The sequence below is a fragment of the Mustela lutreola genome, chromosome 4 (genome assembly GCF_030435805.1).
Source record: "Mustela lutreola isolate mMusLut2 chromosome 4, mMusLut2.pri, whole genome shotgun sequence".
In the NCBI taxonomy this organism is placed as follows: Eukaryota; Metazoa; Chordata; class Mammalia; order Carnivora; family Mustelidae; genus Mustela; species Mustela lutreola.
In genome coordinates this window covers 61,584,803-61,607,243 of record NC_081293.1, presented here as the reverse complement: position 1 = coordinate 61,607,243, position 22,441 = coordinate 61,584,803, and the positions used below count along the sequence as shown (strand labels likewise).

Here is a 22,441-nt window from a genome sequence, read left to right as displayed (position 1 = left end):
CCTTCCTTTTTGTCCCTCCCCTGCTTGTGCTCGCTCTCTCTCTCAAATAAATAAATAAATAAAATCTTAAAAAAATAAAGACTTCTTGATTATCACTTCTCTTTCAGGCTTTGGGTGTGTAGTTCAAGGTGGAATGTTTTGTGTTTACTCTCTAGGGCTCCACTTGCCAGCCCGGGCTGTCAGAACTCTCAGTGGAACTGACGATGGGAGGTCTTCGGGGAGAAGGGCCCCTTGCCTTCAGGGGGTAATGTCACTATGATTAGAGGACTGGGATTAGAATAACCAGTGAAGGATTCTGATGAAGGGCCTGGAGTCTGAAAATTTATCCTTTCAAACAGCGCCACAGGTGATTCTGCTATCAGACAAATCACGACGGGAGGAAACACAAATTTGTGTGTATGTTTAAATGACCGTCAAAAGAAGAAAATACGATCCGTGCGTGAAACTCCTGAGAATTACTTTTCCCTATTAATGTTCATGTCCCACTTTGATTCTAGAGCAGGAATGCAATCTTGGGGGCAGTGTTTTTTGTTTTTTGTTTTTGTTTGTTTTTCTTTCTTTCTTTTTTTTTTTTTCCAGTTTTTTCCAGTTTTCTTGAGGTATATTTGACAAATTTGTAAGATATTTAAAGTTGTACATGGTGAGGATTTTCTTACACATTGTGAAAAGATTTCCCCATCTAGTTAACACCTTCATCACTTCACAGGTTTATTCTTTTTTTTTTTTTTTTAAACATTTAAGTTCTACCCTCTTAGCAAATTACAGTTACACAATACAGTGTTACCAGCTATAGTCACCATGCGGTGTATTACATCCTCAGTTTATATTCACGTTACAGCTGAAAGTTTGTACCCCTTTACCAACCTCTCCCGATTTCCCTCACCCCCAGCCCCTGGAAACCACTTTTCTACTTTCTGCACCTGGAGGGCTTTTTGCTAAGTGAAATAAGCCAGATAAGGATAGACAATGTCTTTTCTGATTACTTAGCCTGGAGCCTAGGGTTTATTATCCACTTACAAATTTCTAGGTCCTAGTGATTCTAGGTCCCAGGTAAAGAACTTACAACCTATTTGACAAATATCAGAAAATTGTTATTTGCCAACTTTGGAAGTTCTAGTGATAATTTGAAAGTTAAGAAAATGAATGCAAAACAAAATAGCAATGGTGCTTTTTCAGAGACTAGCAGGTGAGTAAGAAAAGTGATAATTTGGATTTGCATGCTTTGGGAATTTACTTATTTCTTATATGAGCTCTTGCCTAAATCTTTGAGACTGTGAATTCTGGGCTTTAACCATTCACGTAACTTTCAGAGCTGGTGGTTTTTAAAGGGTTTAGTTAAATTCTGGCAACTTAGTTGGCATTTTAAGGGCTTTGGCCTTTGCTGTTGAAAGCTGGTGGTTCTCTACGACTCTTCCTTGGTATAATTCTTTTCTGGACAATTTCTCGAAATAAAAGGATTTTTAAAGCATACAATTTGTGTCCGATAGGGGTTTTGGTTTCAGCCATGTTGAAGTAAGGAAAAAAAACAAACAAAAACCAAAATGAAACCAACAGGAAGCAGATAGTGTATTTTCGGAGCACTTGTAAAACCCACCTGAGTGAAAGGAGGGTATCTAATGGTAAAAAGAGTGGATTAATGGGTTAATCATTGATGGAAATGGACGACCGAATCTCTATTGTCAAGATAAGGGAAGTGGAAGTAGCAAATGTTGGCCTGAAATCCAACTAGAGCAGGAAACAGTGTCCGAAACAAGGTTTATGTTGGAATCAGGCTGTGAAGCCAGAGTTCTGGGATGTGCCAGGTCTCAGGGAGCAGTCTAAGGAGCTTCGTGGTAGGAAGAGCTAGGTTCATACCCTGCTTTTTATACTTGCTATCTGTGTGATGATGACTGAGGGACTTAACTTCTCTGATCCTCAAATTTCCTATGTATAAATTATGTTAGTTACGAAGTGCCTGAGAGAGCTGGTGTGATTCCTATTCATTTTAACGTTATTACTGTGTGGTCCTCTGCTTCTCCCAATAGGAGACTGTGAATAGTTGCCTTGGGCGTGTAGGGGGAGCCAGCCTGAGAGGTAGAGGTGGGCTGTGCAGTCACTCTGCCCTTGTTAGAGTTGGTTATCTGCCACACCCCATCAGGCAAACCCGGTCAGGATCCACCACATTTGTGAAGCTTATATTACCGCTAGCTGTTTTTCTTCATTTCCGCTGTATCAACACCAGCTTTCTCTTATTAATGGAGCATTTGCTTAGGAATTATTTTCCAGAGGAATTTAGCCACTAATCCCATTTATGATAGTAAAATCACCAAGAAGCCCCCTGTGTCGGCTAGGGTCTCAGCAGGCAACAGATGGCACACTTAAATTGGGTAATTTATGGAGGGTTTAATAAGAGAAGTATTTAGAAAAGTGGGGCGGGGATGTATAAAATTATGAGAGGTGGTGCAGAACCCTGGGGCTAGTCATTGCTGTGGACTCTTCCCATCCCTAACCTTGAAAAGAGAGAGGATGGAGAGGAGCGGTTATCGGTATCTGGAGACACTGAGAGTTTTCTGAGCAGAGCTGTGGTCTGTTTGAAGGACGAACACCATCTGTGGCAACTGGGTAGGGAAGGAGCCGAAGAAAGAAATAACCAGCTCATCCTCTTTCCTTCCTTCCCCTTGGCCAAACCCGGTGGAAATCTAGAGGGCAAGGGAGCCTGATGGGGGAGTCTCCATGGGTCAATGTCCCTGGGCACAGAGCAGAGTGGTGGGGGGTGGAGAGTAAATCTGGAGGGACACATAGAACATACCATCTTCTCTCTCTTAGCTACCAAGTGTAGCCATAGTAAGCTGGTGAGGTCTATCAAGGGATGTGTTGCAAGGTATTTATTGAAAAAACAAATCTATTGAACCTGGGAGGGAGCACCTTAAAGACCTTGATAACCCAGATGGAGTCTGACATACTTGGGTTCTACTCTGGCTCTGTCTCTTATCTCTTATGGGCTCTTGAAGAAGTCACTTAAATTCTCTCAGCCTCAGTTTCTTTACCTGTAAAATGGGAGTCATGGCACCTGTATGACAGAATTGTCACAAGGATTAAGTTAACATATATACAGAAATATTTTGTAAACCAAATGGCCATACTCTGTACACACATGATAGATGAGTATATAGAGAGGTTCTGCTTGTGCAGAACCAATTGTCAAACAATTGTGCTTTATTCTGGGTGAAGAGTTGCAATTCTGGTGAAAAAGCTAAGACACTTTGAAATCTGCATGGTGTTCTGTTAAAATATGACTTTGGTTCTCATTGGGGAGCCTAACAGTTTCACTTGAGGTGAGGATTGCGTATTAATTTATACCTATGGAAGCCTTGTATGACATTTCCAAATCTGTCTGTAAGATAATGGCTCTAAATGGTTTATGACTTTAAAAAAAAAACTAATAAATATAGTAACTTTGTACCTCAGTGTAATGAAAAAAGTCATGTTTTGGGATATATCATTCCTCATTGAAATGCATTACTGTTTCCCACCAGCATCAATCTTAGAACTGGAGATCTTTTGTCAGCTTATTTCTTAAACAAGTGCCTCAGAATGAACAGACACCATGAGGCTGTTCTCCAGTGGCCTCCTCAGCCCAGAAAGGTCTAAGCACCGATAAAAGTACAGCCTGACACCGAATGGCCCAGGCACAAGGCCTCTGAAGAGCGAGAACTCAGAAGATGTTTTCTCTATGGTAGTTAACCTTCTACACGCCCCTTCCAGATGGCCATTCCATTGAACTCTGCCTCCATTTTCCCAAATGTGTTTCCAACTGCCTGTGGCATTTATTCAATAAAACATGTGTGCCTGGATTTTCCAAAGAGGAGCTCCCTTTATACAGAACATTGAAAATGAACCCAATACACAAACTGCATATAAGAGATTATAAATGTTCAGAGTATGTTGGGGGGCGCCAAGGCAGGGGAGGCCACCAAGAAGGAGAAAGAAGAGGAACAGTTAAGCTTCGGATTAATTAAAATGTGGATACTGCTAAGACCCCAATCCAAAGGGGGAAATTGCCTGGGGAAATCAACTAATTTGACTGCTAGAGCAGAAGCTGGACTCAAACCACATGCCTGGAGCTTCAGTGCCTTGTTCAGTAGCGAAGTTTTCGACCTTTAAAAAATTTTTCTTTCTGCCTTAATGTGTATCTTGGATGATATTTACATGCACAGTACATTCCCATGGGTATAACCAGGTTTTCATGTCATCTTCTGCTACTGCGTTCTCTTCTCAAGTTGGAACACAAAGGAAAGCATATCATGACAGTGATAACCTGAATCTATTCCTATGTATTAATATTAATAGGTGCAGGTGAACATCCAAAAATAGGCTTGTTTGATCTTCAAATGATCTCCAGAGTCTAACCATGTTTCCGCATCTCTCCAGCTGTCTCCTTGGCCAGGGCCACCAACCTTATCTCACTTGGGTTCTTATAAGAGTCTCCTAGTCTCCCTGCTACTACTGTCTTTTCTCCCCCAGTTTGTTTTCAACAGAGCAGCTGGGATGGTCCTTTGAAAATGCACGCGAATCGGGGGTGCCTGGGTGGCTCAGTCGGTGAAGTGACTTCATGACCTTCAGCTCAGGTCATGATCCCAGTGTCCTGTGTCAGGTTCCCTGCTCGGTGGGGAGTCTCCTTTCTCCTCCCCCTGCTTTTGCGCTCTCACTTATTCTATCTCCTTCTCTCTTTCTCTCTCTCTCTGAAATAAATAAATAAAATCTTAAAAAGAAAAAGAAGTAGCAAGCAAATCATGTCAGTCTTCTGCACAAAGGCTGTGCTAGCTGCCCATTTCATTCAGCGTAAAAGCCACAACCTTACAAGGATCTGTGCAGCCTTCTGTGACCTACCCTTTGGTCGTGTCTCCCCGCCTATGCTCTCCTGCCCCCTTAGTTCAGCCCTTATGAGTCAGTCTCCTTCCTGTTCTTCAGATACAGTGGGGGCACTCTCAGCTTAGGGCCCCTGCCCCAGCTGTTCCTCCTCTCGGGAGCAGTCTGCTACCAGATTTTTGGATAGCAAAATCCAAAACCTCTTCCCAGTCTTTGTTTATTGTCCCTGTTTCCTCCAGGCTCTCCTAACCATCCTATTTAAAATGGCAAATCTTCTTTCTGTCCCTATGCCCCAATTCCTGATCCTTCTCATCCTGTCCCCCCCAGGCCTCTCAGCAGGTACCATTTAACGTACAATACAACTTTATTTATTATAGTTATTACAATAGGAGCTCCAGCAAGGCCTGTGTTTTCGCTTGTTTGGTTTACCATGCATCTCAAGCCCAAAGAACAGAGCCTGGTTCATGACTGACAGTAAGCAAATAGCATCGATTGAAAGGAATTTGCTAACTCATTCAATAGGCATGCACTGGATATCTACTCTGTACTCAGCATTGTGCTGGATGTGGAGGGAAAATGAGGAAGAAAGTCAAGAAGTGGTTTCTGTTCTCAGACTGCTTAGAGTCTGGTGGTGAATCGGAGTGAATTAATCCAATAACCGGGGTAGTGAGCACGCCTGTTTGCCTTTGTGCTTCTGTTTGAGGAAGCTGTCCATCTGAGATTTTCAATCAGGAAAGGAGACGTTAGCCAAATATTACGCTTGTCAAAGCAAAAGAAGAAAAAAGAAGAAAAGAAAAAAAGAGTCTGGATGTTAGTGGGGGGGCGTGGGGAGACTCCTCTGCAATTGGAGGATGCTCAAAGCCTCAGCCAAACACCTCCCAGGGAAGGGGGTGGTGAGCAAAGCCTTTATATATGCGTAGACTGTGGGAAGGTGACTCTGGAAAGAGGAAGGGGTGCTGACAACTGCCAGGGAAGGCCTTACAGTTCCAATAAACTCCTCCTGTTTGGCCTTAACGGGCAGGTTACGGCGGGAACTGTTTGTGGTCAGGTGCGTGGGGTGGGCTGTGAGCTGAGCTGTCGGGGGCCATGACAGAAAGCGAGTTCTGGGCTTAGCTGCCGCAAACCGGCCTGAACTCGTGTCAAGCACAAAGCTTGATCAGCTTTGTTGGTGTTCATAAGCAAAAGTTAAGGTTTAACCATAAAACAATTGACGGCTTATGTTTCTTTCATTCTTCAATCTAATTGTTCCCTTTGGGGGTTACTTTTGTTGCTGTATTAAGAATGCTGTACTATGGTGATCAGAAACAGTACAGATACTAGTTTGTCTGTTATTACTATTTGACCACTAGGTTACCAACTGTAGCAAAGTCCCTTTCCACGGGGTCGTGGATGTCAAATGTACACGGTGTTTCCTGGGGGTGTGGGGGCATGGACAGTGATGAGAGTGCTCATCTCCACTTTGCCCCGGACAAACCAAAGGCATGGTTTACAATTCAGCAGTGACACTGGACTTTGGAAACTGTACTAGGAGTCCTCTGGCTTTTCAAAATGGCCTCAATTTTTTACCACCCAATCATGTTGCATGCTTGTAACAAGCTCCTTGCTTTTAACTGAACATTGTCACCAACACCGTTGGGCTGGGTCCCTGTTGTTAAGCATGTTTTATGGAAGGGTACACTGTGCATATAAGCACTGCAGGCAGAAGAGGAGAGAACACCAGTTAATATGCAAACGAATCTGTTCAATGAACTATAAAACCGACGGTTCTTTTGGAGCACATTAAGAGTACGGTGACCTGCTACCAGAGAACTGCATTTTCATTGTGAAAAATACTTCTTGCAGGAGACCTTCCACAAAACCACGGTTTCTTAGATTTTATTTGGGAAAGTCAGTAGCTGCTGCCCGCTCTAATCACACATGCTTTGGCCTCCTAGAAGGACATCTGGCATTTGAACTATAAAACACTGCACCGGCTCTTGAATTCTCTGACTGAGATACTGATAAACTCATCGAAATGTCTACCAGCCTTTAAAAGAAGTCCCTAAAAAAATGAGTCTCCGTCCGGAGTTACGTAACTGTTCCTGTTGGAAGAGTCATGGGCTAGGAGGCAGGAGAAAAGCAGGGGAGCAGGGCAGGGAACAGGATTGAGAGGTAACATTTGGGGCACCCCCTCATGTCCTTGACCCTGGGCTTCCCGCATTGGGTACATCATGCCATTTATTTCCCACCACTGCCTTGTGAGGGGGTAGGGTCCCTATTCTGTGGCTAAAGAAATGGAGAGTCAGAGAGGCTAACGAGCCTCTCCCAGTTTCACAGCTAGAAGAAGCAAGTATGAGTTTCGTACCAGGTCTGTCTGATTCCATCTTCAGGGCTGCCTTGTCATTTGTCTTGTTTGTTTGTTTGTGCAGAACAACTCAGCAACATAAAATTCTGGTTTCTGCTGGACAACATTGTTTTACACACACATCAAACAGGTCCAATAAATAAATAAACAGCAACTTCATAGACAAAAATGGGAAGAAAAGAAACCTTTTATCTTTGGCCTTTTTATCCAACTGCTACAAGCCAGCTACTAAGTATACACAGAAACAAAGTGACTGCAGTGCTTGGAATAAGATTTGTTGTTGTTGTTGGTTTTGCTTTTTTACAGAGACTCCCTCCCCCCACTTTGAGATTATAATGAACAGGGTCACAGCACAAGTCAAGTCAGAAGTAGGACAGAGAACCATGGGAAGGCCAGCTTGGTTATCTCAGATTATTAAAAATGGCTGACCCCTAGCAATATGTAAAACATGTAAAATGTGAATAAAAAATACAAACAAGTTTTCCTTTTGAAAGTACTTTTAAGAAGTAAGGCAGGATGGGGTGCCTGGGCAGCTCAGTTGGTTAAGCGTGGGACTCTAGGCTTCTGCTCAGGTCATGATCTCAAGGTCCTGAGATGGAGCCCTAGGCAGCTTTGACCCAGGACTGGGCTTGAGATTCTCTGCCTCTCTCTCCCCCACTCTGAGCCTCCCCTGTTCACCCACCCATGAGTGTGCTTGCTCTAAAATAATAAATAAAATAAAATATTAAAAAAAATTAACAAAGGAAGGGAGGGCTTTGGAAGTTTTGTCCCTGCTTCCACCCCCCGCCCCCCATTTCCAATTCCCTGGCTTTAGCTGGCTGGGACTGTCCACTTGAAGGTGACCATGTTTAGAGTCAGACATGGGAAGCAGAGGGTGAATGGTCATGGTGACCTCTGTTTTCGTGAAGTCCAGCTTTTCCTTTTTTGCTGTCTAGTCATCCTCAATAGTCTTGGGCTTCCTGGTGTGGACATTGTCATCCTCATCATCTTCAGCCTTCCACAGCCTGCCACAGCCTTCCTTTCCATCCTCTTCCTCAGCATCACCTTCTTTCTCCTTCTCTTCATCCCTGCTCCTTCATCTTCTTCATTTCATCTTCTTCATCTTCGTCTTCTTCATCACTGTCGGCCTCCTGCTCCCCATCTTCTTCTTGAGCTTTCCCACCAGCAGGCGCTTCTCTCCCATTCTCACCTCCTTCACAACTTCCTTCTCCTGTAAGTCCTTGGTGGTCATCTGGGAGCTGGTGTCCATGGCTGCATCTGACATGATGGGGCACACTGGGGACCCAATGCCACGGGTTAGAAGGAAAGTGAGAGTTGGAGGACACTAGTGGTAAAGGGCCAGGAGTCTGAGGTGGTGGGTGTAGTAGCTGCGAACCTTGAGTGGGACTGGGAGCTGTGCAAAGATGGTTTTTCAGAGCAGACAGTGGGGGTGGCTTGCCATGTGAAGTAGGAGCTCGAGCAAATCACATGGAAGCTTTGATTTTCTGTTTTCTCTGTTGTAAAGTGGAGATAAAATACTACCAGTCCCGTCCACTTTGCAGAGGTGATGTTAAATTAAATCTGTGTGAAAGCACACTAAAAAAAGAGTTAAGAGCTTTACAAATGCAAGTCTTTGTCGTTATGGAATTGAATGAATACATTTGCTGTTGTCCTTCGGTTAAGGCACAGCATTAGACATAGCCCTTGGAGGAGAGCTGCTCATCACTACAGAATTAACAAATGCCAAGGAACACATGCTAAGCCCAGCCACAGAGGTTCCACATGTGTGTTAGATGCAGGACAAGTACAGTGCAACTATGGTCCACTTGCTGAAACCATTTCCAAATGCATAAAAATATTTTTAGGGTACTTTCTCTCTCTCCCCACGCCACCTCTCTTTCCTGTTATTTCATTTTGAGGGAAAGTATTTATGTCCTCAAGCAAGTTTCTTGATCTTTTTGCACTTGCATGACTTTATCATCAGTAAAATGTAATAATGATACTTACTTCAGAGTGTTTATTCCTTCATTTATTTCACAAACATGCCAAATGCCTACTGTGTACTAGACATTGTTTTACTTGCTGGGAATTTAACAATGAACAAAACAGACAAAAATCTCTATCCACTTACGTCCTAGTGAGGGATAAAAACAGAAAGTAAGAAAAAAAAGAATACAGAGTATGTTAGATGGTGTTGAGAGCTAAAGAAAAGAATAAAGCAGGAAAAGGGAAATAATGATTAGGGATGGGAGGGATGATTTGCCCCTTTAGACATGGTGGCTCAGAAGGCCTCACTGGAAAGTGGCTATTTAATAAGAGTAAGTAACAGACAGGGAGTCACAAGGCTATCCTGGGAGAGAAGTATTCCACATGTGTTTTTTATGTGTGTGTGTGTGTGTGTGTGTGTAGGTTGTAATGGGAATATTGCAAATGAAATAACTAATTTCACTCACAAGAGGTACTCAGTACCTGGTTGTTAACCATGAAGGGAAAAAAGTACTATGTGTCTCTAGGTTGTCCATGGAGAATTCTGAATTCGGAAAGAATGGTTTGGTAAATAAAAATGCAAAGCCAACAAAGTGAAAGCACCACTTACCTCAAACTTGTGCATTGGGAGTATTAAGAAATCTCAGTGCATGGGTGTGGTGCATAAACAATGACTCTTGGAACCCTGAAAAAATAAAATTAAAGAAAAAAAAATCTCAGTGCAGAGTCGATCGGTCAAGTGCCAAGAGCTAGCTCCACCCCTTCACACGCCTGAAGACTTGCACTGGCTTAGTTATTACTCATTTGAGAACTCGAATTCAAAATGGCCTTGGGTAAAGTTTAGGACCTGCAGATCCATTAGAAGTACTAAAGGAAGATAGCTTTTAAGGTTGGTGTCAAAGCGGGCACTGATTCCTCCCTCAGTCCTTCCTTTGTAGTTGCCTCTATAATAGGATATTGAGCTTAATGAACCATAGATCTGACCAGCTCTAGTGCTCTTATGATTCTTTTTAGTGACCTAGTATGACTTTTTTACTAGACTCTCAGATAGCAAATAGCTTTTAGCTCTTGTTCCAACTCTGGTTGTTTGGGAGTGACTGACTGGGGCCCATCCTGATGAAGGCTGAAGCCTCTGTGGGCTCATTGGGAAAGAGGGCTGTGATGGTTAATTTCATGTGTTAACTTGACCAGGCAATGGGGTGTCCACATATTTGGTCAAACATTATTCTGGGACTTTCTGTGAGGGTGTTTTTGGATGAGATTAACATTTAAATGGGCAGACTGGGTAAAGCAGATTGCTCTCCTTAATGTAAGTAAGCCTCATCCAATTAGTTGAAAGTCTGAAGAGAACAAAAGTGCTGACCCTCCCTTGAGTAAGAGAGAATTCCTCCTCCCTGATTGCTTTTGAACTGGGATGTCAGCTTTTTTCTGCTTTTGGGCATGGACAGAAACACTGGCTCTTCCTGGGTCTCAAGATTGCCTACCTTAGTACTCAGACTACCCCATCAGCTGTCTTGGTCCTCAGGTCTTCAGAGTCAGATGGGAGCTAAACCATTGGCTCTCTTACAGACCTTGGGACTTGTTGCCTCTATAATCATGTATCATCATATCATAATTCCTTATAATAAATCTATTTATGCATATACCTCCTATTGGTTCTATTTCTCTGAACAAACCCAATATAAGGGCTCTGATTAATTAGCAATGTCTGCCATGGTGGCAGGAGTGGAAAGTGGTCGCTCACATCTTCAAACTGTATAAAACTGTATAAAATCTTCATGCACAACTGTGTGAGGAGCTAAGCCAAAGTTTTGAATTGTATTTCATTATAGGCTAGTGTTTCAAGACCAGTCAGCCTCCCAGATTTGATATAATAGAGGCATATGTTCCTTAATGTGCTAGGGAGACTCTTCAAGGAGATACTGAAAGTCTGTCTGACATCACAAAGCATCAGAGATTTGTGAATGGACCCTGGTTATGTTAGAAACAGACGGTAAAGCAACAGGAAATGAGGATAGATCAAGCTTGGATTTATTTGGCCATTTGATACCACCTTTGACAACTTTGTCTACCCTGACATGTCAATAAAGTTATTAAAATGAAATCTGAAAAAAAGTGGAGAGCATCAGAGCATAACAGAGTTTCATTTCTAAGTCATAGTGCCCAGCAGACCAAGAGAAGCTAAGCCCAGGGCATAGAGGGACTGCTTTAATTTCAGGCTGCCACTCACCTCTGCTTGACATTTGACAATGTACTTAAAAGTGCTCCTAAGCATATCAAGGGAAATGAATGAGTAAATAATTGGTTCCTCCTTTAAAAATAGAAAATATCAGGCTTGGGTTTAATTAACTGCCATAAATTATTCTCAGGCTAACTATTCAGAGAGGAGCCACTTTTACCCTTTGCCTCCAATGAAGGAAAATGGTTCAGGTCACTTACAGTTTTACTTTCTAAAGCGGCAGTATGAAGTAGTGTGTCCCATGACTGAGAATATCGAGGGAGGATGAAATTTCTGTACTGTGTCAGAGGCTGGACTTGAAAAGTAGGAATATTTGGGTGCTAAGTTATTTCTGTTGGTGCTTTTCTTGAAGCCATTCGTGACAATGTTTTCCTGATATATCCTAGTAAAATGAACAGAACATCCAACCCCTCTCTGTTTTTGAAAAATGTTGCCCATCTCAGCGAGAACTCATTATTAATGTGAGGGAAAATAAGGCTGATCATGTAGAGTAATGGCTATCGGGGAGAGAATAGCCTAACTCAGTACATGTTTACAAACACAGACTATGTGTAAGGCATGGTCCTAGGTGCCATGGAAAATGCAAACATCAGCATTTATACAATCACTAGTGAAAAGCACCATGGCAGGTTCTCAATTATACTGTGTGCAGCAGATGATAAGAGATTTAGAAGTGATACAAACAAAGTACTATGAGCTGACAAAGGAGGGAGGTATGAATTTTGCATACACTAAGAGTGGTAGATGACAGAGCAGTTATGGAAGGTTTCTTAGAGGGGAAGGCATTTGAGCTGAGGCTTCACAAATAGGAGGCTTTTACAAGTAGAGCTGAGAAAAGGGCAACTCATGCCCAGGGCACTGTAACAACTAAAGCTCGGAGTTTAGAAAGCAGCAGGGCATTGAGTGGGAGATGAGATTTGTTTGGGGAGATCATAGAGAAAATTAAATGCCAGGTGGAATTGGCTGAGCTGATTTTATAGAGTTAGAGGCAGGAAATAACAAACAGGGGCCGATTTTTAGCAATATGCCAGCAGCATGGGACTGTACGTGGTGGTGTTTTGGGGAAGGGATTAGAAACTGGTTTGAAGCTGCTCCCAGAGCCCACAGAAATTGTAATCTGGCCTGGACTAGGTTTTCTGAGAGAAGGCAATTGCTATGGAGGTAGGAATAGAAAGGATGGTGTATCCATGTGTCTGGATACTGTGAATGTGAGCAGACTTGGGCCAGGGAAATGTTAGTGGAAGGTTTTATTCTCTGTAATTGATCTCTGAGGACTTGGTATCAATTTAAGTCTTTGGCTGGGAGGTGTTCAAAGAACACCTTAGGTGCTAGAGGTGAGAAGTGCTGCTCTTGGCCAGAACCAGTTAGACCCTGATATTCCAGCAATTCCATCTTGCTGCTAAGCTTCTAGCAAGATGTGACTGGTTATGGCCATGTATACACAAGGTACATGATGGTGATTGGTATTGTGCTCTTGGTTGAAAGCTCTCATTGCATTTCTGTGTGTTTACATAAGTGGTGGGAATCCAAGAATAGGCCTACTTATGGGTAAATTTGGGACTTCCTCAGATGACTAAAATGCTAAATGCAAAAGAATATTCCAATAATCCAGAGTCCCAGCATTTGCCTTGTTTTTGGAAATAGAAAATTCCTGGGGTGGGAGCCAGTGGGCCAAGTGTCAGGATCTGGGAAATCATTGTGGTAAGGAAAGGCATTGATACTTGGTAACCCTATTTTTTTTCTCTTTATGTCTTTTGTTGACCCTTAAATAATCTGATTTGCCTCCAGGTAACCCATACAAACTCTTTTGTTAGAAAAATGAAGAAGTTAGAGAAGAAGAGGCCTCAGATCTCTCTGGAACAATCTGCAGTGTTTGGAGTTTTAGTCCTTAGGCAGAGTATTTTTTAATGTCAGTTCCACTCTTTGGTACCTGGGTCCCCCTAGCCAGATCACATCTGGTTTCACATTTGCCACAGTGACAGAAAAATAGACCTTCACCAACTCTGCCAAACTCACAGGCTGTAAAAGGGAGAAAAAAAAATAGATGGTAGAGAAGGGGAACAACTGGCTTTGAATGATAACAGGAAAGCTGAGGTTGGGATGGGCAGGTATTTAGAAACTATAGCATAGACACCTGGAACTGGGATAGAGAGAAGTAGGTAATTGGAGGAAGGCTTTCCTACAAGATGCAACTTAGTATCTCATATACTGAGATACTGAGACAGTGACTTAGATTACAGAGAATCATAGACTCAATGGGAGATATAAGAGCTGTTATTCTGGTGAGAGCAAAGAGTGGTCCTCAGATTGTAGAAATTTCATCAAGGCAAAGACCACATCAGAGGTTGACTTGCTGCTGAATAACTTTCTCTGTGTTTCATTGATATATCCAGTAGTAAAACTGGAAAAGACATTAAAATATTCCAGTCCAGCCTTCTTATTAAGTAGATGAGGGTATGAAGGCTCAGTCAGTAAGTGGTGAGGTAAAGATCACTAGAGCTTATCTTCTCATAGAATCATCTGTAGCTGGTTATATTTTTCAAATTTCAGAGGTAGAGTGGAAAAACCACAAGAAAACCTGGGGTATCCTTCTGACAAATAATAATAAGTTGTTATAGATCTTTTTGATTATCTCTTTTCTTACCTGTCATGACTGCCAACAAGGATAGTTGTGAGGGTCGGTGAAAGGAATGATGTGTATGAAAGTCAAATTCCAAATTGCTGAGCAAATATAAATCACTTTGGTAATGCTGATAATTAATCAGAGAGATTGAATGTTGGAAGTGCTCTGAGAGCATGCCCCATCTGATCACGTACACTGATAAAGAACCTGAGGCCCAGAGAACTCAAAAGCATTGTCTAAGACACACAGTGAATTACTGGCTGCTGCCTCAAATCCTTTTCAGAGTATGCTTGGTAAAAGTTAGTTTATAGTAGATAGTGAGTGGCAGAGCTGCCCCTAAAACCCAGCTGTCTTTACTCCGGACCCTGGGCAGCTTTTTTTAACAGGTTAATGGTGTCTTTTCAGTTTAAAGTTTGAAAATTTCCCCAGGAGTTGGACTCAGCTCCACCTAAAGAGTGTCACCTTGCCCTTGATTTTTTTAACCTAGATGTGGTACGGGGAGAATGTCTCCATTTTTTGCCTGGAGCTATAGTGTGACATGGCTCAGAGGAATGGGTTTTTCTGGGTGGGGCGGGGGCGACCAGCTCTAGACGGCAGACTTGAGCTGTTTTGGCTTAGATGCAAAAGCATTTTCACATCAAATCATAAGCTGCAGGAGGAAAACCCATCTAATTATTTGCCTCTATCTCCTTTTATTCATAAATCAGTTCAATCAATAACTATTTGAAATGTGAAAGCCTTTATTTGGCATGCCACCCAAAGTGAAAAGGGAATATTCCATCTTTTCAGAGAAAGAGCAGCATGTTTTTTTAAGTTTGAAAAAGGGGTAAGCATAGAAAATTGGCCTCTTGCCCTATTCTGGGGATCCGGCAATACTATTGTGAGGTATGGAGTTAGTGCACTAATTAAAGTGTCTTACTGATGACTTGTTTGGATTCCAGGATAGGCACCAGATGTCACTCAGCCCACAGCATGGAGAGTTACTCTTAATTACAACTTGAAGTTGCCCTAGTTGGAGGTGATTCCTCCTCCTCCCTGGTTGAATAAATTAATCCACTCTGAAGAGTCTGTTTTTGCTCTCATGTTGTTTTCCTTTGTCTACCAAAAGATGGTGCCTTGTGATAGCACTGGCCACTTCCTAAGGGTTATCCAAAAATTTTAACCCAGGCTAAAAAGGATTTCTAGTTCAAAGGAACTCTATTACACGTGCCCTTTGCACTTTGTGTTCCCTCCTACCTTCTCATCACTTGAGTCACGTGGAACTTGTGCCAAGAATTGTATTCACCTGCCCCATCCACATGTCCTAAGCTGACAGTACATTTATCACTACTGATTAGCACTAGAGAGACAGCTGTCTTTAGCCAACCATCATCTGGCTTGAGTTCAGTAATTCCGATTGCCCCGTCCATGAACATAAATGAGAGGAAAGAAAAAGCTTTGTTTTGATTAGAGCCGACTTCACTTCACTTCTCAAAGCTACAGATGCTGTTTCCAGTGGAGACAAGCATGGTTTTTATAATGGACTCTGATGGTACTAAGCTTTATAGGCCACAAATTCTATGAAGACCTGATAATTTGGTCTACCCCAACAAGGCTAATCTTTCACAGCGCCCCAGGACCAAGAGTTCAAAATTATTTGGGCCTTTAGTATTATCTGGAAAAAATTCTTTAACTTGGAGTTTTATAAATATAGGAACTAAGAGAATTAGAGGAGAAAATGGCGGCAACATGGGGAACAACTTTATAAGGTATGCTGAACTAGTTGATTTGGTCCATCCTCCGTTGATACTGGGTACTTATACACAGGTATTCCTTTTTGTGCTGTTGTAGGGTAAACCAATAATAACCTTGTCAGTAGGAAACTGACTTTTGAAAGCTTTAGCTAGGGACACTGGTCATAATCTTGTTATTTCTTACGAGTCAAGTGGTGTGGAAAAAAATACAAGTTTTGTGCTCAGAAAGATCTGAGCTTCAGTTTCTTTATCTGAAAAATGGGATAAAAGTACTATATACCTTGAAGTGTTGCAATGAGGGTTAGAGAAAATGCCTGATTGATAATAACAGGGTTGGATGTCATTGCCATTATTGTCCTTACAATACTTGTCTTCATTTATTCTTTAGTATTTTGGTACTTGGGCTCCATTGAAATCTTCATTCCAATGATGGTTTTATTGAGGACAAAAAAATGAATCTTTATTCTAAAGAGTTATTGATAAGAAGTCAAAAACTTCTTGCTTTCAATTAGGTTCTCAAAGTGTAGCCCTTGCATCGGTAGCATGAATGTCACCTGGGAATGTGGAAGAAATGCAAATTGTCACCCCACCCCAGACCTACTGAATCAGAAACTTTGAGGAGTTGGTGAAAAAGCAGATTATCAAGGCTTGCCCCAGACAGACTGAATCAGAAACTCTGGAGGTGGGTTTTAACAGGTTCTGAGGAGGGTTCTGAAGCCTACTATAGTTTGATAGCCACTGCTCTAACCTGTAAATTTGTCAGCTGTAATTCATCTTTGTTTGATGCTTCCGAATTTATTACAGTGTAAACATGGACACACAAGGACCTAAGCAAAGTGGGTACTATTTTGCAGAAGTTCTCTTGTGATCCACTTTCTGATCCTTTGGTGAAAAGAGCACCTCCCAGTCACAATACCTCTTAGGACTCACCCTTCTTTTGGGAGCACTTTCCTGCCCTCCTGACTATGGCATTACCACATTGACTATAAGGATATGCACAAAACAAAAAGGAGAATGATATTAGAGATAGCAGCAATCAACCCCCAGTTATTCTTGTCCCTGGTCTATGAGTCAGAGAGCGAAGTCCTTTTTTTTTTAAAAGTCTGACTTGCAAGGAGTTTATTATCTGTTATTTGAGGGTTATACTTGTTTATTGTGATACTTCTGAAGTCTGAGGTCTCTATCTGGAGCCCCAAGAGATATGACAATTATCTTAATACCTAATAATGCCTGCGATTATCTGTAACTCCTGGGGTAGTTTTTCTCCACTAGTCCTGCCATGAATATCCTTCCCAAACTTTTGCAGCTCACCTTTAAAGGCATCTGAAATCTCTGGGTATTGAAAGAAATGATTAATAGCATCTATTGATTTTCAAAAGTAAGGAAATGTGGTGACATGAAGCTGTGAATAGAAAAGTTAAATTTTCCATTACACATTCACTTTTTAAAGGGTATTTGGAAATGACTTTCTAGGGGGAATGTCAGTGAGTTTCTAAATATTAAAAATCTTTTCATTTGATGTGTAAAGGTGACAAATGCTCACATTTATATTGCTGTTCTTGTGTCCTATGGCACAGAACAATCTCTTCCAAATGTATCCAGACCAGATAACTTATTCAGTAGAATCTTTCGACTTTTACCACTGTACATGTTGGGTTAAAAGGAAAATGTGCACAGAAATTTGATCATTATATGCATTTTGTATTTTTGTATGTATACTTATAAATGGTATCTTTCTACACGTAGCCTTGTAATTGCTCATGATATCCCTAGAAGGCCTGTCCTGGGGCATGGCAGAGCCTGCATTATAAAAGTAGGGAACCAGGGCCCATACTGCTTACTGGTGTCAAAAATCAGATGCCCTTCAATGGACAAATGGATAAGGAAGATGTGGTCCATGTACACTATGGAGTATTATGCCTCCATCAGAAAGGATGAATACCCAACTTTTGTATCAACATGGATGGGACTGGAAGAGATTATGCTGAGTGAAATAAGTCAAGGAGAGAGAGTCAATTATCATATTGTTTCACTTATTTTGGAGCATAAGAAATAACACAGAGGACATGGGGATATGGAGAGGAGAAGGGAGTTGAGGGAAATTGGAGGGGGAGGTGAACCATGAGAGACTATGGACTCTGAAAAACAATCTGAGGGTTTTGAAGGGGTGGGGGGTGGGAGGTTAGGGGAGCCTGGTGGTGGGTATTAAGGAAGGCACGTATTGCAGGGAGCACTGGGTGTGGTGCATAAATAATGAATTATTTAACACTGAAAATAAATTAAATAAAAAGAAAATCAAGTGCACATTTGAAACTGGAACCTAGGTCTTTCAGTTGCCTTGAAGTCAAATAATTTCTGTGGGAATTCTGTGTTCCTAGAATTGTGGATGCCTCCTTACAGAGTGATTTTAGACTTGTTTGTGTAGTGATTTGGGGTTTTCATGGAAAAATTATGTCAACTTCTAGGCTTAAAACTCATACCACCTACTAAGCATACATTTGTATATCACACCCACATTTAGTGTGGTCTTGGCATTTCTATTTCTTATATTTCTCTTAGAAGGTGTTTATTTCTTCCCCACCCAGTACCTGGAGTAGACAGCAATATTTCTTTTAAGTTTTTAACTTCTTCTGTAGAATTTTTGTAATCCTTTTTTCATGTAGATGGGGTCACACTTTGAGAGTTCTCACCTTATGCAAAGGTATCTTTCCAGCTTCTGTCTCTTAGGTTAAGACTGTAGAATGATGGGCTGATAGATTGGTCCAAAGATGTATCTATGTCCTAATCCTTAGAACCTGTAAGGATTTGCAAAAGTGTCCCTGCAGATGTGATTAAGTTAAGGATCTTGAGATGAGATGGTCATCTTGAATAATTAGATGGCCTCTAAATCCATTGACAAGTTTCCTTATAAGAGAAAACCAGAGGGAGATTTGAGACAGTCAGAAAAGTAGAAGATGTGGACACATGGAGGAGAAGGCAATTTAAGACAGAGGCAGACACTTGAGTGGTGCATCTGTAAGCTAAGGAATGCCTGCAGTAGCAGGAAGTAGGAAGAGGCAAAAAACAAATTTTCCCTGAGGGCTTCCTGAGGGACCCGGTTCTCCTGGCACCCTGACTTCAGGCATCTGGCCTTCAGAACAATGAAGGAATACATTTCTGTTGTTTTAAGCTACCAAGTTTGTCACAATGGCCACAGAAAACTAATACACAAGGCATCTGCTCCAGCTAGAGCGTTAAAAGCTCAGCCTGCGGCTTCTAGGATCTACATCCAGCGTGCTATCGCTTCCATCCCCACCTGTCAGGTTAATTCCAGGAACATCATTTATCCTAGAATAAAATCTCCCTGGAATTGAGCTACAATGAGTACAATTGAGTACAATTCTGCTACACTTCCACTCTGGGTTTAGGTACCCTCTCGTTTGAACCAGGAAAGAAGAGTTTGTTGTATTTTGTTTTATATCCAGCTACAATGCTTAAGATGGTTTTTTGTTATATTATTTATTTATTTACTTATTATTTTAAAGGTTTTTTTTGTTTGTTTGTTTCTTTGTTTTTTAATTTGAGAGAGAGAGAGAGAGAGAGAGAGAGATCACAAGTAGACAGAAAGGCAGGCTCTCTGCTGAGCAGAGAGCCCGATATGGTGCTCAATCCTAGGACCCTGATCCATGACCTGAGCTGACCCACTGAGCCACCCAGGCGCCCCATTGTTATACTTTATCCGGAGTTCCTATGGTTATTTGTATGAGTAACGGATCTGCATTAACTCAGTCTACTATTTTTTGGGAACAAGGAATCCCTGGGTTAGGTTCTCCAGAGAAACAGAATCACTGTCTACCAAGAAGTCCCATGATTTGCCATCTGCAAGCTGGAGAAATAGGAAAGCTAGTGGTGTAATTCAGTCTGAGTCTGAAGACTTGAGAAACAACACAGTCAGTGTTCTAGGAGAGGAAAAGATGGATGTCCTAGCTCAAGCATAAAGATCAAATTCGCCCTTCCTCCACCTTTTGTACTCTTGAGTTCCTTAAAGGAATGATGATACCCGCCTACACTGGTGAAGGTGATCTTCTTTACTCAGTCTACCAGTTCAAATGCTCAATATCTTCCAGGTACATCCTCCAAGACACACTCAGAAATAATCTTTTATCAACTATTTGGGCATCCCTTAGGCCAATCAAATTGACACATAAAATTAACTACCACGGTCCCCTTATTTTTTTTTAAAGAAAACTATTTAGAAACCTATATGATTATTGTGTGAATAAATATTTTAACTACTTCTGCATGTCTTCACTTTTTATTTCTTAACTAATTTATAAATGACAGTGAAATCTGTTACTAGTGTTGATTTCCAAAGGAAATGTGACTTGACATTTCCTCATGATATGAAGAAGAAATAGTGTTAGCAAGGTGGTCCATTAATTATGCTGGTATCTTAATTCAATGGCATTCAAGGGCAGTGAAGTGGAAATAATGGGTTTTGAAAGAAGCTTAAATTAGAGTTATGTCACCAAGGTGGGGATGGACTAGCTGGAGAGTCAGCAGGAGAGGAGAGAGGAGTTTCAAAACAAATGAGATGATTTAAAGTGTTTAAACCAGGAGCAGAGTCTGGCTGTGCTCTGCAGTATTAATTCATAGGTGCTAGGAAAGTGTTTTTATTCAAAAATTTCTTCTGACTTGTTCACTGGTTATTTTCATTCTTCAATTTTAGATAAGACCCAAGCTGCAAGTATATCAGAGGAAAGTTGACTCAATGATGATGATTCATACTAAGATCATTATCACTATTATCACAGAGCATTAGATGCCTGAAATAAGAATGGGGGAAGGGAGCTTCAATAAATGCTGCTTTGTTCTATAGAGATCTCTGAATTGTCTTATTTTCCTTACTGCATTTGTTATCTACTGTTGAATAACAAATTACTCAAAGTTTAGTGGCTCAAAACAACATTTATAATTTCAGTTTCTGTAGATCAGGAATCTAGTTAGGGCTTAAAACTACATTTATTATTTCATGGTTTCTATGGATCAGAAATCTAATCATGCCTTAAAACCTTCCTAGCCTTTCATAGTCTGCAATCAAGGTATTGACCATGAGTCTGTGATTTCATCTGAAGGTACTACTGGGGAAGGATCTGTTTCCAAGCTCACTCAAATAGTTGGATGAATTCAGTTTACTGCGCTGTTCAACAGCCCTGTTTAAAATTCAGTTTACAGGGCTGTCCAACAGCCCTGATGTTGGACAGAGGGTCTTAGTTCCTCGTTGTCTGATCGTCTAGAGGTTACCTTTGTTAAGTGGTTGTCTTCATCAAGGAAAGCATGTAAGAAAAGCTAAAGAGACGATGTTAGCAAGATTAAAGTCTCAGTCTTCTGTACCTTAGTCTTAGAAATCACCTCCCATCGCTTATACCATATTTTATTCATTGTATGCAAGTCACTAGGTCCAGTCTGTACTCAAGGAGAGGGGATTACACAGGGAATGAATATTGGTAGGACTCATGGATAGCCACTTTAGGAGACTGATTAGCTATTCACTGTGCTCCCTTAGAGAGCAGTAACATTTTTATTTCATCTACATGTTTGCCCAGAACCCAGGCAGAGTAAATTACCTATAATAATTAATGACTATTTATAGGTATAATACTATATTTTTATTTATACTAAGAGACTTTCTTACTCATACCTCATTAGACACTATTTCTCAATATCCTTGGCTAAGTTGTCCTCATCTTTCAAATCCCTGTTAATTGGAGAGTCCCTGGGTATAGGATTTAATCTTTTCTATATCTAAATCATTCCTTTGGTAATCTCATCTACTCTTGTACTTTAAATACCACCTTTGACTCCCAAACATACACAGCCTGCTTTGCCTTCACCTCTGAACTTTATACATTAGCTACCTGCCCACCCAAAATCTTCATTTGATATTAAGTACTTATCTCAAACTAAAATGTCTAAAAAATTGAATTTCTAAACCTGCTTCTCTCTTAGTCTTCCTTCTCAGTAAATGACAACTCATTCTTCTAGTTGCTAGGGCCCAAAACCAAGAAGTCATCTTGACTTTTCTCTCTCTTTTCCATTCCAGACAAACAAATACTGTTGCCCCTACCTTCTGTTTCCTCTGCCCAGTCCCAAACCAGCATTTCTTGCCTCGATAATTTCAGCTGTCACTTAACCATATTCTTGTTTGCACTGCTAGCCTCTTGATTATCTTTTCTCTACTCAGAAACCAGAGTGATTTTTAAAAATAGAAGTAAAGTCTGCTCAAATTTTCTAAATGGGCGTATTACCCGGACTAACATCCATGCCACTATCTATGAGGACCTAGATGGTTTTCCCTCTAGTCACCACTCTGAGGGTATTTCCTTTTATCCTCTCTGCCTCCTCCATGTGCCCCAAAGGATATCTTGATATCCTTTCTGTTTCTAGAACATACAAAACCTGCTTTTCCTAAGGGGTCTTAGCAACTGCTTCTCACTTCTTGGCATATATTATAATATGGATATAAATATCTATTATAGCATATAATATATACATATAATTATATATAATAGATAATTAAAATAGATGTATTAAATAGATGTATATAACAGATGTATGAGATATCTGTTATAGTATATCCTAGATATACATAATATATATGTTTAGATATATAGTATAGTATTTTAGTATTAAGTATATAGTAGTATAGT

The 22,441-nt window shown here is 41.0% G+C and overlaps 1 long non-coding RNA gene and 1 pseudogene across 1 annotated transcript in view; one reads left to right on the top strand and one right to left on the bottom strand.

Annotated features, from left to right (window-relative positions):
- The window catches only part of LOC131828912 (uncharacterized), a 461,649-nt gene that overhangs the window by 284,908 nt on the left and 154,300 nt on the right, over positions 1–22,441 (top strand). The window lies entirely within an intron of this gene.
- On the bottom strand, positions 8,124–8,456 carry LOC131828911 (prothymosin alpha-like; annotated as a pseudogene).